This window comes from Mus musculus, chromosome 15 (assembly GCF_000001635.26).
Source record: "Mus musculus strain C57BL/6J chromosome 15, GRCm38.p6 C57BL/6J".
Lineage (NCBI taxonomy): Eukaryota > Metazoa > Chordata > Mammalia > Rodentia > Muridae > Mus > Mus musculus.
Window position 1 is genome coordinate 98265589 of NC_000081.6, and position 14198 is coordinate 98279786.

The window sequence follows — 14198 nt, forward strand, 5'->3', positions numbered from 1 at the left end:
TCTTCCTGCTCCACTACCTCAAGAGGAACCAAGAAAGAAGTGCTGGGGCTACCCCCTACCCCCACCCCCAGCAAAGGCTAGCAGGAACAAAGATTCATTCAAGATAATCACCAAAAGGTATGTTATGCCCTAAAATGTAACACAGAGAAGAAGAAATGGAAGAAATGTTCAACAATTGGAGACGAAGCTTGCTTTCTGATTGGAAAGAGGGTGGGTCTTGAGGGATTAGAAGTTTAACAGAGTCTTAAAGCTTTCCAATTTCTCTCCTTTGTCCCCATGCCCACTGCCTTGGATCAAATTTGTTCCCTTATGTAACCATTCAATCAATCAATCAATTATTTATTTATTTATTTATTTATTTGCCTTGAAACTTACAAGAATGCAAGCCATGGGTAAGGCCAGGAAAGGGTATGCAACAGTGACCAAGATAGCTTATATTCTAGTGAGGGAATAAGTAAACAGGTCAACCAGAGTGATGATAGGCTAAAATGAGTTTAGAAGATAGAGTGGACCAACATATGTATATGTGTATGTGTATGTATATGTGTATGTGTATGTGTATGTGTATGTGTATGTGTATGTGCATGTGTATGTATATGTATATGCATTGTATGTATAATGCATATGCATATGATATATACATGTAATGTATATATGCATTATATATACATATACTATATATATATATATATATATATATATATATATATATATATATATGTACATATGAATTTACAGCCTATTGGTAGAGCATGTGTACAGATCCTGGGTTCTGGGTTCTGTGCACAGGATCACGGCAGGAGAGATGGGTCACCAGTTAAGAGTGCTTGCTGCTTAAGTTCAATACTTAATATATATACAAGACTACAGTAATCAAGACTTTGACATATCATTTAACAACACACACACACACACACACACACACACATACACACACACACACACACACACACACACACACACACACACACACCACAATGTTTTTAAAGCTTTAGAACACTCAGTCCTGAATGGGATGCCTTTATCAAACCATTCCCCTCAAGGCTCAGGAATTCATGTGGAAGGGAAGGCAGAACGTCAAAGGTGGTGACTGACTTTAAGGAGACAGTGTTCACATTCCAGGACAGTCCCTATGTCTAGGAGTAGTTGGGGAACAAAAAAATAACTGCACGGCTCTCTGTCTCTGCCTCTGTCTCTGTCTCTGTCTCTTTCTCTGTCTCTGTCTCTGTCTCTCACTCTTTCTCCAGATTTGTTTAGGGTTTATTTTGTTTATTGTGTTTGGTTGGTTTTTTTGTTTGTTTGTTTTGTTTTTTTTGACTTATTGGTATTTTGTTTGTTTTGCTTTTTTTGTTTTGGGTTTGGACTTTTCTGAGAGAATAAAGAAGGGAGAGAGGAAAAAGGAACATGAAATTAGGCAGGGAGGGAGGTGGGAAGGAGCTGGAGAAGAGGAAAATGATCACATATTTTTTATAAAAATTTTAAAACAAAATCAATTTAAAAAATTATAAGAGGAGGGTCTGGAGTTAGAAGGGGAGTGCGATGGGGAATCCTAGGGAGAGTTGGAGTGAGAAGTGAGGGGTAAATATAATATATGTTATATATTATATATGTAATATATAATATATATGAAAAATTCAAAGACTGAATAAAGGTAAACATAACTGAATTTTAAAAATATGAGGTAGAGATCAATTAAGGGCTATACCTGGCACTGGCCAGTTACTCTACACACACACCTGCAGACATGTGCATGCACACCTGTATGCACACCTGTATGCACACCTGTATGCACACCTGTATGCACACCTGTATGCACACCTGTATGCACACCTGTATGCACACCTGTCTGCACACAGAGAGGAAGAAAACCAGCTTGAATCAAAACTTTAGAAAAGAATGAAATTAAACCCAATTGTCCTCAACACAGGAATATAACAAAAAAAGGCAAAAAGTGATCTCAAACATAAAAATAAAGTTAAGTTTGCTTTAAGTTTAATAGAGCTAAATACAACGTAATGGGAGTAAGAAAACAATCAATAAAATAGAAATAAGGCAGACTGTAAAAATAGGAGATTTATTGAGCAGAGGGAAGGTAGAAGAAGCCAACACAGATTGTAGTCGTAGTTGAAGCCTCAGAAGACGACGTACGACTGGATAATGACCATGAAAAACGTTCAACGTCCGTAGCTATCAGGGAAAAACAGATTTAAAAAGATTTGAGATTCCACATCATCTGGGACAGAGAGGCTGCAAATAAGGAAGAAAAGAACCACCAAATTCTGGGAGGATGTGGGGGAAGGGAACCCTCAGATGCTGCAGGGGTGCAAAGGACCAGTCCTACCACTGGGGACTCAGGATGGGGTTTCTTCAACATACCAAAACCAGAACTCCCACAAGATACGGCTACAACACTCCCGAGAGTGACATACCACAGAGATGCTTGGACATCTATTCAAATTATCCAAGTGTGGTATCAGCCCAGGTGTCCATTGACAAATAAAGAAAATGTGAGATTTTGTTTGTGTGTGTGTGTGTGTGTGTGTGTGTGTGTGTGTGTGTGTGTGTGTGTATAACAGAGTTTTTAAAAGTCACAAAGAAGAACTGATGAACCAGCCTGACTCCATCTTAATATCAAAAGCCATCTTATTACAAGATTAAAATAAGTTCCTTCCTGTTTTCTGTCTTCTGCACCCCTGACTATACCTTGACTGACACCCCGATAAGATAAGATGTTCTGCCAAGTTCCTACATAACCAAAAACCCTTGGAACTGCCCTAGCCTTGCAGATTTTTGGGTAAGCCCCATTTTCTCCTGTGCCCAATGCTACTCTATTAACTCTTACATGGTGGGATTAACATTTGAACACCCCAGTGAGACTAAGATACTAACACAAATTCTGAAGCTGGACCTTCACTCTGGCGCTCCAGGACCAGAATGCTGCCTCGGGAAGTATGCACCTTGAAGGTGTTTCAGGGTATGGTTTTGGTTTGGCAGATTGATAGAGCTAACTGTCACACTAAAACAAAACCAGCTTGTCCCTGTCTGAGGAGGCCTCTGTCAGTGGTTAGTCATGGTGAAGTGTCTTCTGTGACATCTGGCACTATTTCTGGTGGGATCCCATCGGGGGTGGAGACGTTCTTGATAAGGCACACACACTTCTGTCCAGGGCATTAGTGAGAAGTCACATGCTTTGTTTGTGACACAGGTTTTCTGACCATGTGAACGTTCTGTGTTCTGTGTTCATTTTCCATTTTTGCTGTCTCTGTCCCTTTGGATTCACTACAGCCCAGAAGCTGTGACGTGGACCCTGTTGGGGAAGACTGACCAACTCTCCCTTCGCTGTGACTGCTGTTCTGCTCACCCGATCCCGTCTTTAGGTATGGAGAATATCAGAATACTACTTTCTCCTGTTCTACCTTATTGAAAGCCTGGCTCTGGAACTGCTCATGGCTTCCGCCACTCTAAACGCAAGCATGTTCATTTAAAACCTTCTGCCGTAGGTCAGGCAAGCCACTTAATGTTGTTACTCTCTGTCAGAAAAAAAATATATATATCCTAGCTGAGGTTAGTCCTGCCTCTAACCAAAAGATACAGTTGGACTATATACAACAGAGATCCCCTGGGGTACAGGAAAAAAACAACCCTTGAGGAATGACCCACCACTAAGTTCCCATAAATCTTCAACTAACCAGTTCAGGCACCTTCAGATCAAACAAGATTTGTTCAACAAAATAGAAAGCTGAATGTCCGTGTGTTTATATACACAACTGAACCTCATGTTGGGAGCCAAACTTTGTAGTCTAAGAGTGATCCAGGTGGTACTGGTTTTAGAAGCATGAAGAGATCTTGGAAAGCAACTAAGGCTTAGAACTGAAGAGAGCCCAGGACAGACTCTTAATGAAAATGCAGCCCAATTGCAACAAAAGGCCCCAACGACTTTGGGAGTGTCAGTGCCATATGATGGCTGGTCTCCAAAAACAGTAGCCACAGTAAGATGGAGCCAGTAGTGGGGAGACTAGGTCAGAGGGCAAAGCCAGAGAGATAACCCAAAGAGAGCCCCAAAGGATCATGAATCAACCCAAGATACTGAGCATTGAATTGTTGGAATTTGGTCTTCTCATGTCCAGATTACGACTGGGCCCCGGTTTTTCCCTCTTGAGAGATATATCAGAGTCCCCAGACCTTAACACAACCGACTCCATGATGAAAGTACTATCCAGGCTGCAAAGCTCAGCATGTATGTAGACTGTGTCACTGGACAAAATGAAAATGAAAGGCTAACGAGTTAAAGTCACAGCTATGAGCACCCATACAAACCACCAGAAACTAAAATGTAGGGATAATCTCTTGTGTTCTGTGTGGCAGCATCCACCGTTGATAAAAATCTAATTGTCAAAAAGCTGAGGCAGGATTAGAAAGCGGTACCCTGGCTGGGCCTTCCAGCCAAGAGAGAGTCAGGCAGGGGACTTTTTTGGGGGTGGGGGTGGGGGGGGACTGAGATGTGGAGAAGATGGAGTTAAGATGAGGAGGAGAAGAAACCAGTCACGTAGCTGAACTTAGGCTAGAATAAAAGGGATAACAAGTTGACAGTTAGTCAGGGAACTAGCCTAGTTTGTGGCCTAGGTGTTTGTAAACAATATGAGGCATTTGGGTTTTATTTTGGGTATTGGGGCACAGGTATCCTATAGAATGTCTCTCCTTACCTAAGGTCTATCCAGGCTCATAGAGACATAGGTCTAGCCATCTGGTTTTGCTAACTTTGTTAAGCTTTACATATTTTGATAAACTGAGGCATATAAGAAACTGTGATGTCCTGTAACAATACACTATGAGCAGAACAGGAAAATAAAGTTGCCAGTCTCCCTATGGACTGCATTTATGGTTTAAAGTTTTATTTCAATACTAAAAGAGTTTCAATTCAAAATTGTAATTTTTTTTAAAAAGGCTATACTTAACAGGGATAAAAATAAAATTCTTATCTTATTTTTTTAATTTAATTTTATTTGTAATTCATTTTTTTTACACTCCATATTCTATTCCCCACCCCTCCCCTCCCATCCTCCAACTGCTCCACATCCCATACCTCCTCCTCCTCACCACATCCTGTCTCTACATGGATGCCCCTACCCCCACCCCACCTGACCTCTAAACTCCCTGGGGCCTCCAGTCTCTTGAGGGTTAGGTGCATCATCTCTGAATGAACATAGACCTGGAAGTCCTCTACTGTATGTGTGTTGGGGGACTCATATCAGCTGGTGTATGTGGTCTGTTTGGTGGTCTAGTGTTTGAAAGATCTTGGGGGTCCAGATTAATTAAGACTGCTGGTCCTCCTATAGGACTACCCTTCTCCTCAATTTTTTTCAGCCTTCCCTAATTCAACAACAGGGGTCAGCTGCTTCTGTCCATTGGTTGTGTGCAAATATCTGCATCTGACTCTTTCAGCTGCTTGTTGAGTCTTTCAGGGGGCAATCATGATAGATCCCTTTTTGTGAATGCTTCATAGCCTCAGTAATAGTGTCAAGCCAGCTTGTTGTGAACTGGTATAGATGATTAAAACATACAGGTTGATAGTCACCTTATAAATGACCAAATTCTTTAATATGTTCAGAACTACACTTGTAGTCATTGTAAAGAAATGTCATTTCTTTACAAGAATAAACTTTGTTTAGCCTTCTCTATACATTTTTCAAGGTTAAGCCTAAAGCAAATAACTAAAAACGAGCAAAATTTTAATTTAAAGGCAAGTATTTAAGATGTTTAATGAATAAACTTCCCGTGACAGTAATGCCAGCTCCTGGCAGTGACCCTGAAGTGTCTGAGGAAGATGTGAAGCACAGAACAACCGTACCTGGATTGTGACAATGATCCACTGGGCAGAGCCCTGCCCCAAGCTCTGCCTGCTACCAGGGCCCTGCAAACTGTGGACACTGTTGGGTTAACTGACCTACTCTACCTAAGTCAAGGCAGGCCAGTTTTTCCAAGTTCCCTCATCCATAGGGAAATCTCTCAGACTTTCAGGGTCTGGCAGCCAAAAGCTTATGCTGTCCTGTGCAGCAGCTGAAGATGATGTAATGCTGTTCTCTGTGACAGCCAAAGACTGACCTCTGCCCCCAGCGAAAATACCACTGGAGCCTAGGATAATTGTCCAGGTAGCTAGTTAAGGCTCCATCATTTTAATTGATATAGAGGCCATTTGGACTATACTTCCTGCTATAATTTAACCTTCTCAGATCTCTGATGATATTGATGGCTAACTGTAGACTTAAGGAGTTAGCATCCATGCAATGTCCTAGCTAAATTAAAGTTTTATTTTCTGTGTTAAATAAACATGGAGAAAAACACAGTGCCACAGGGCATCTGGGCTCCATGTAATTTTGCTATACTGATCAGCATAGAAATAATATTTTTTTCAGTAATGATATCAACATTATCTATCCTTTTAAAGAGAGATCTAAAGAAGGCAGACTTAGATAAGGAGAGGACTGAAAGATAGAACGCCAAGTTTGAGGTTGTAGAAGAGAGAGTAGAGGCTCTGGAACCCATGACAACAGCAGGAAAGGGCGGTACCAGATTAATCCAAGAAAATCCCAAAGGCTTGAGGAGTTGGAATGGCAGCCCATAGAGATACAGTAAATAATCCAGATTCCGATTAACGGTTGCTACCTTAGAACAATGTCATACAATAGCCTGTGTGTCTCACTTTATAGAATTTGGAGAACTAAAGTAAGTACATTTGCTAATGCATTGTAGAGTTGATTCCTACTCAGGATTTCAATGTGCCTTTGTCTTAAGTTCTAAAGAGGCTGATTCTGAGATCTCACCTTTATTAGAGATAACCTTTATTAGGTTATCTTAGAGATGCCTTTGCAGATGAAAGCTGATGATGTTCAGGCACATGTATCCACTAGAATACAACAATCTTAAGCATGGTGGCATAAAAACCTGTTACATATACAGCTTATAGACCTACAGGTCAGGCCATTTGGAGAGAACCAACAGGACTCTAAGATAACTTTAAATTCGATGGTTTGGTTTGTTGATGTTTAGTTCCTAGAGTTCTTGATATATTTTGGATATCAGCCCTCTGTCAGATGTGGAGTTGATGAAGATCTTGTCCCATGTAGGCTGCCATTTTGTCTTTTGACAGTGTCCTTTGCCTTACAGAAGCTTTTCAGTTTCATGAGGCCCCATTTATTAATTATTAATTGTTGATGTTAGTGATTGAGCTGTTGCTGTTCTGTTCAGGAAGTATTCTCCTGTGCCAACGTGTTCAAGACTACTCCCCCCCCCCATTTTCTTTTCTATCATATTCAGTGTATCCAGTTTTATGTTGAGGTCTTTGATTCACTTGGACTTGAGTTTTGTGCAGGGATCTATTTGTGATATGGATCTATCATTCTTCTTCGTGCAGACATCCGGTTAGACCAATACTTTCTTTTTTCCACCGTATAGTTTTTTGCTTATTTGTCAAAAATCAAGTGTCCATAAGTGCGTGGATTTACTTCTGGTTCTCTGATTTAATTCTATTGCTCAATCTGTCTGGTTTCTTTTATGCCAGTACCCTATGGTTTTATTAATATTGCTCTGTACAGCTTGAAAGCAGGGATGGTGATACCTCCAGAAGTTCTCTTATTATACAGGATAATTTTAGCTATCTTGGGTTTTTGTTTTTTCATAGGAAGTTGAGAATTATTCTTTCAAGGTCTGCAAAGAATTGTGTCAGAGTTTTGATGGGGATTGCGTTGAATCTGTAGATTGATTTTGGTAGGGTGGTTGTTTTTATAAGTTAACCCTACTGATCCATGAGCATTGGAGATCTTTCCATCATCTGATATCTTTTCAATTTCTTTCTTCGAAGATTTGAAGTTCTGCCATACAGACCTTTCACTTGCTTGGTGAGAATTACACCAAGGTATTTTATATGGATTACTTCCATATGATTACATTTGCATTAAATTCAAGAAAGGGTTCATCTCTAAGTTTTAGAGAATACTTAGAAAGTGACATGAAGAAACTTTCTCTGACGGTGGAAATGTTCTAAATTATTATTAATCATTATTATCATTAATTAAAATTGTTCTTTGATGCATACACAATGTAATGCTTTCTGATTACTTGGATCTCATAGTCTTTCTTAACCCTCTCACCTATGTATCCTCCTCTTCTGAAAATACTTTATCATATTCCTGCTTGTTTTGTGACCCATTGAGTTTGATCAGTACTGTCTGTGTGACCAGGATTTGATAGGAGACTGGTAAGCTTAGCAGTAAGTGCACAACTAAAGACTGTGCCTCCTCTCTTATAATTTATCAATTACCAATAGTTCATGAGCAGGGTTATGGCCCCAGGGCCTCTTTCCCATCCATGATTTATTATTAACAGGGTTGAACTAATCTTGTGTAGGGCCATGTGCAAGTAACCATAGCTGTTGTATGTTCAAGATTGCAGTGGCTTTGTTGGTCTTAAAGGGTGGAATTTCACAGACGTTCTCCATATTCACACTTTGCTCCAAATTCTTTGATAATGGTCTGTGAACCTTAGATGGGGTGCTGAATAATTTTATGTCAACTCGACACAAGCTAAAGTCATCTGAGGGAAAGTAGCATCCTTTAAGAAAGTGCTTCTATAAGATCTGTAGGCAAGCCTATCGGCACTTTCTTAATGAGTGATTGATGGAGAAGGACTCAGCCCATTTTGGGTGGGACCACCCCTAGGCTGGTGGTCCTGGATTCTATAACTGTGCTGGCTGGTTTTGTGTGTCAATTTGACACAAGCTGGAGTTATCACAGAAAAAGGAGCCTCCCTTGAGGAAATGCCTCCATGAGATCCAACTGTAAGGCATTTTCTCAATTAGTGATCAAGGGTGGGAGGGCCTTGTGGGTGGTACCATCCCTGGGCTGGTAGTCCTGAGTTCTATAAGAAAGCAAGCTGAGCAAGCCAGGGGAAGCAAGCCAGTAAGTAACATCCCTCCATGGCCTCTGTATCAGCTTCTGCTTCCCTACCTGTTTGAGTTTCAGTCCTGACTTTGATGATCAACAGCAATGTGGAAAGTGTAAGCTGAATAAACCCCAACTTGCCTCCCCAACTTTCTTCTTGGTCATGATGTTTTGTGCAGGAATAGAAACCCTGACTAGGACAATAAGATAGCAGGCTGAGCAAGCCATGGGGAAAAACCCAACAAGCAGTACTCCTGTGTGGCCTCTGCATCATCTCCTCCAGGTTCCTTCTCTGTTTGAGTTCCTGTCCTGACTTCCTTCAGTGATAAACAGTGATAGAGATGTAGAAGCCAAACAAACCCTTTCCTCCCCAACTTGCTTTTTAGTCATTTTTGGTCTGACTAAAAATAACATTGAAGTTATTACAGCAATAGAAACTTTAACTATGACAAGTTGGTACCAGGAGTGGGGTGTAGCTGTGACAGACCTGACTAAGCTGTTTTGGTGAGGATTGTGGAAGAACTTTGCAACTTTGTGCAAGAAAAGCCATTGAGTGTTCAATGTTTGGTGAGCTGCTCTGTGGGAGGTTGAAAGATAAGGATATTGAAGTTAATGCAAAAAGATGGAGGCTTGTGAAGTTTTGGTGGAAAAGTTTAAAGATTTTAACTAGGCCATTTGTTATTTTGAATTAAGAGTCTGTGATTCTTAGCTGGGACTGAAGAATCAGCTGTGATTAGTAAGATACCAGAACTACTAAGTGAAACCTTTGCTTTACCAGTATGGTGGCCAGATGGAGTTGGGAGATTAGCAGTGATTAAGAAGAGAGCAGCATCACTGAGGTGAAATCTTCTGAGAAGTGTTTCCTGAAATTTAGCACATAGAAGCTGTGTTCCAGAGGCGGTCACAGTTGCACCTCACATTGGAGCTGACCTTGCACTGTGTAAGAGTTACCAAAGTGGAATTTGTTTTGAAGGCATGAAGATGTCATGAAGAACAGCTGAGACTTGGCACTGTGAGAGATCAGGAGAGGTCGCTGATGAAGGTGTTGCCTCAGTAGCAGTTGAAGGCCCAGGATTGAAGGGGTCATGCAGACAAGTTTAGACTTGGCACCAGGAAAAGAGTCTATGAGAGGCTATTGGTGAAAGTGCAGCGCAGTTCCAGCAGAAGACTCCATCCTTTGAAGATGCCAGTACCCTGGGATGACCACCAAGAATAGCAGCAACAATGGCGTGGAGCCTGCCATACCTTAGAATAGAAGCTGTGTGTGCTGCAGAGGACAGAGCTGGAGAAGTTACCTAAGCCCTTGAGAGGAGGTCTTTGGTGAGTGGATCCCCAAAATTGCATTATTTATACTGTTTGCTTTGATCTGATTGTGACTGTGCCCTGTTTTTTTTCTCTCTTGAATTAAGAGAGTATTTAACTTAATTTTGATTTTTATAGGAGGCCACATTGAGAAACTTTGAAGTTTTAAAAGAGATTTTAAATTTTTAAAGAAATTTGATGTTTTAAAGGGACTGAACTTTTAATGTGTTTCAACTTGTAAAGACTATGGGACTTTTAAAATTATTTAGTTTTTAATGCGAGTTCTTGGGGATAAATAAGAAAAAGGTTGTGGCTTAATAGTGATGTGTTTATGTGTCAAGTTGACAAGGGGCCATAATATCTTATCTAGGTCCTTAACTGTCTCTGATTCTTAGCATCTTGGGTAGCCAGGAATCTCTGGATTAAATTCCATTCACTGCAGAGTGATTAAACTTTTCTGATTAAGGCAGAGTAATACTCTGTTGTATAAATGTACCACATTTTCTTTATTTATTCTTTTGGTAAGGGACATCTAAGTTGTCCCCAATTTCTGGCCATTATGAACAGAACAGCAGTGAACACAACTGAGCAAGTATCTCTGTGTCAGGATAAAGCATCCTTTGGCTAGATGCCCAAGATTAGTATAGCTGGATCTTGGGGTAGATTGATTTTCATCTTCCTGAGGATTGCCACACTGGTTACCATAGCGTCTGTACAAGTTTGCACTCTTACCACCAATGGATGAGTGTTCCTCTTACTCTACGTGCTCCCACAGTGGATGGGTGCTCCTGTGGTTCCATGGGTTGTAGCTTGGTTGTAACTGACTCAACAGCTAAAACTTTGCTAAAAACAAATACATACCACATTTGTCTCTCAAGATGATTTTTTTCTACTTCCATCCATTTACCCATCAATTTCGTGATTTCCATTTTTTATTGGTTATTTTATTTATTTACTTGTATTTGAAATATTGTCCCCATTCCTGGTAACCCTTCCACAACCCCCCCCCCCGTCCTCTCCCCCTCCCCTTTGTCTCTAAGAGGGTGCTCCTCTACCTACCCACCCACTCCAGCCTCATTGCTCTAGCCTCCCCCTACACTGGGGCATCAAGTCCCCTTATAACCAAGGGCCTCCCCTCCCATTGATGCCATATAATGCAATCCTATGCTACATATGCAGCTTGAGTCATGAATCCCTCCATGTTTGGTACTCTTTGGTTTGGTGGGTTAGTCCCTGAGAGCTCTTGGGGGGGGGGGTGTCCAGTTAGTTGATATTGTTCTTCCTATGGGGTTACAACCTCCTTCAGCTCCTTCAGTCCTTCCCCTAGCTCTTCCATTGCGGTCCCTGGGCTCAGTTCGATGGTTGGTTGTGAGTATCTGTATCTCTATTAGTCAGGTTCTGGCAGAACCTCTCGGGGGACATCCATATTAGGTTCCTATCAGCAAGCACTTCTTGGCATCAGCAATAGAGGCTGAAGAGATGGCTTTGAACACTGACTGCTCTTATAAAAGTCCTGAGTTCAATTCCAGCAACCACTTGATTTACTTTTTTAAAAATTATAGAGTAATATTTGCTGTGTAAATATGTCATATTTTCTTTACCTATTTTTCTTTTGAAGGGCAGCTAGGTTGTTTCCAGTTTCTAGCTATTATGAACAGAGCAACAGTGAACACGGCTGAGAAAGTATATCTGTGGTAGGATGATGATGTCATTTGGATGATGTCATTTGGGTAAATGCTTGAGAGTAGTATGGCTATATCTTGAGGTGGATTAATCCCCATCTTCCTGAGGAGCTACTCTGCTGATTTCTATAGTGGCTGTATAAGTTTGCACTCTCACCAGCAATGGAGGATGAGTGCTCCCAGTACACCTAACCTCCCCAGCAGAAGCTGTGGCTTGTTTTATTGATCTTAACCATTCTAATGGGTGCAAGGTAAAATAGCAAACTAGATTCAGTTTGCCTTTCACTGGACTAGTGCTGTTCTGTCCAGAAAGTCTTTTCTGGTGCCAATGAGTTCAAGGCTATTCCCTACTTTCTCTTCTATCAGGTTCAGTGTATATGATTCCATGTTGAGGTTTTTGGTCCAATTGGAGTTTAGTTTTGTGCAGCATGATAAGTGTGAACCTATTTGCATTCTTTTTCAATGCAGCCTCCCTGTTGAAAGTTCTTTTTTTTCCCCAGTACGTTCCAGTAATAAGTACTTCTGGCTTCTTTATCAAAAACCAGGTGTCCATAGGTGTGTAAATTTATATCTGGGTACTCAGTCTGAGTCCATTGATCCATATGTCTGTTTATGTGCTGTGGTGGTTTGAATATGCTTGGCCCATGGGGAGTGGTGCTATTGGAAGGTGTGGCCTTGTAAGAGGAAGTGTGTCACTGTGGGGAGTGGTCTTTGAGACCCTCATCCTAGCTATTTACAGGACAGTCTTCTCCCGCTTGTCTTCAGAACAAGATTTAGAACTCTCAGCTCCTCCAACACCTTTCCTACCTGGATGCTGCCATTCTTCCTGCCTTGATGATAATGAACTGAACTTCTGAACTTGTAAGCCAGCCCCAATTAAATGTTGTCCTTATAAGACTTGCCTTGGTCATGCTGTCCCTTCACAGCAATGGAAACACTAAGACATGTGCCAAGACCATACTCTTTATATTAATATATCTCTGTAGTTTAACTTGGAATCAGGGATAGTAATATCCCCTCTCTATCTCTCTTTCTTTCTCTCTGTCTCTGTCTGTCTCTCTGTGTGTATGTGTGTGTCCCTGAGAATTGTCCTTTTAACCCTCCTTCCATCTCCTAGGTAATATGGCTAAGAGTCTGTCAACCTTGTTGATTTTCTCCTCTGTTCCATTGATCCCTTGCATTGTTTGTTTGTTTCTATTCATTTATTTCAGCCATGAGTGATTATTTCTTGCTATCTCCTCTTCTTGGTGGCTATTTATTCCTGTGCTTCTAGAGCTTTGAAATGTCTTGACAAGTCATTAATTTGAGGTCTCTCCAGTTTTTGACGTAGGCACTCGGTGCTATGAACTTGCCATCATCGTGTTCCATGCATTCGGATGTGTTCTGCTTTCATTTCCATTCATTCGTTCCATTTTCATTGGTTTTGGTGCATGTGTTTTTTTTTTCATGTTAACTATATCTAGTTTAATTGATGTTGATAAGAAAAAACAAATACAGTTTGTATTTGCAATTAAAGTACTTTTAAAAAATAAGCAAACAGGGGCTGGAGAGATGGCTCAGTGGTTAAGAGCACTGCCTGCTTTTCCAGAGGTCCTGAGTTCAATTTCCAGCAACAACATGGTGGCTCACAACCATTTTTTTTTAAGAATTAATTTTTTATTAGGTATTTTCCTCATTTACATTTCCAATGTTATCCAAAAAGTCCCCAATACACTCCCCCCCCCCACTCCCCTACCCACCCACTCCCACTTTTTGGCCCTGGCGTTCCCCTGTACTGGGGTATATAAAGTTTGCAAGTCCAATGGGCCTCTCTTTCCAGTGATGGCCGACTAGGCCATCTTTTGATACATATGCAGCTAGAGTCAAGAGCTCTGGAGTATTGGTTAGTTCATAATGTTGTTCCACCTATAGGGCTGCAGATCCCTTTAGCTCCTTGGGTACTTTCTCTAGCTCCTCCATTGGGGGCCCTGTGATCCAATAGCTGACTGTGAGCATCCACTTCTGTGTTTGCTAGGCCCCAGCTTTGTCTCACAAGAGACAGTTATATCTGGGTCCTTTCAGCAAAATCTTGCTAGTGTATGCAATGGTGTCAGCGTTTGGAAGCTGATTATGGGATGGATCCCTGGATATGGCAGTCTTTAGATGGTCCATCCTCTCTTCACAGCTCCAAACTTTATCTCTGTAACTCTTTCCATGGGTGTTTTGTTCCCAATTCTAAGAAGGGGCACAGTGTCCACACTTTGGTCTTCGTTCTTCTTGAGTTTCATGCATTTAACAA

The 14198-nt window shown here is 41.1% G+C and overlaps 1 long non-coding RNA gene across 2 annotated transcripts in view; it reads left to right on the plus strand.

The window, feature by feature from the left end:
- Positions 1-14198, plus strand: part of Gm33967 — a 26118-nt gene continuing 11920 nt past the window's right edge. The window contains exons 1-3 of one of the 2 annotated variants that reach the window (XR_001781761.2): positions 1-117; positions 3286-3377; positions 9910-10256. This is a non-coding gene — a long non-coding RNA (predicted gene, 33967). The remainder of the gene's footprint in view (positions 118-3285; positions 3378-9909; positions 10257-14198) is intronic. The other variant, XR_001781762.2, reaches the window with a different exon arrangement.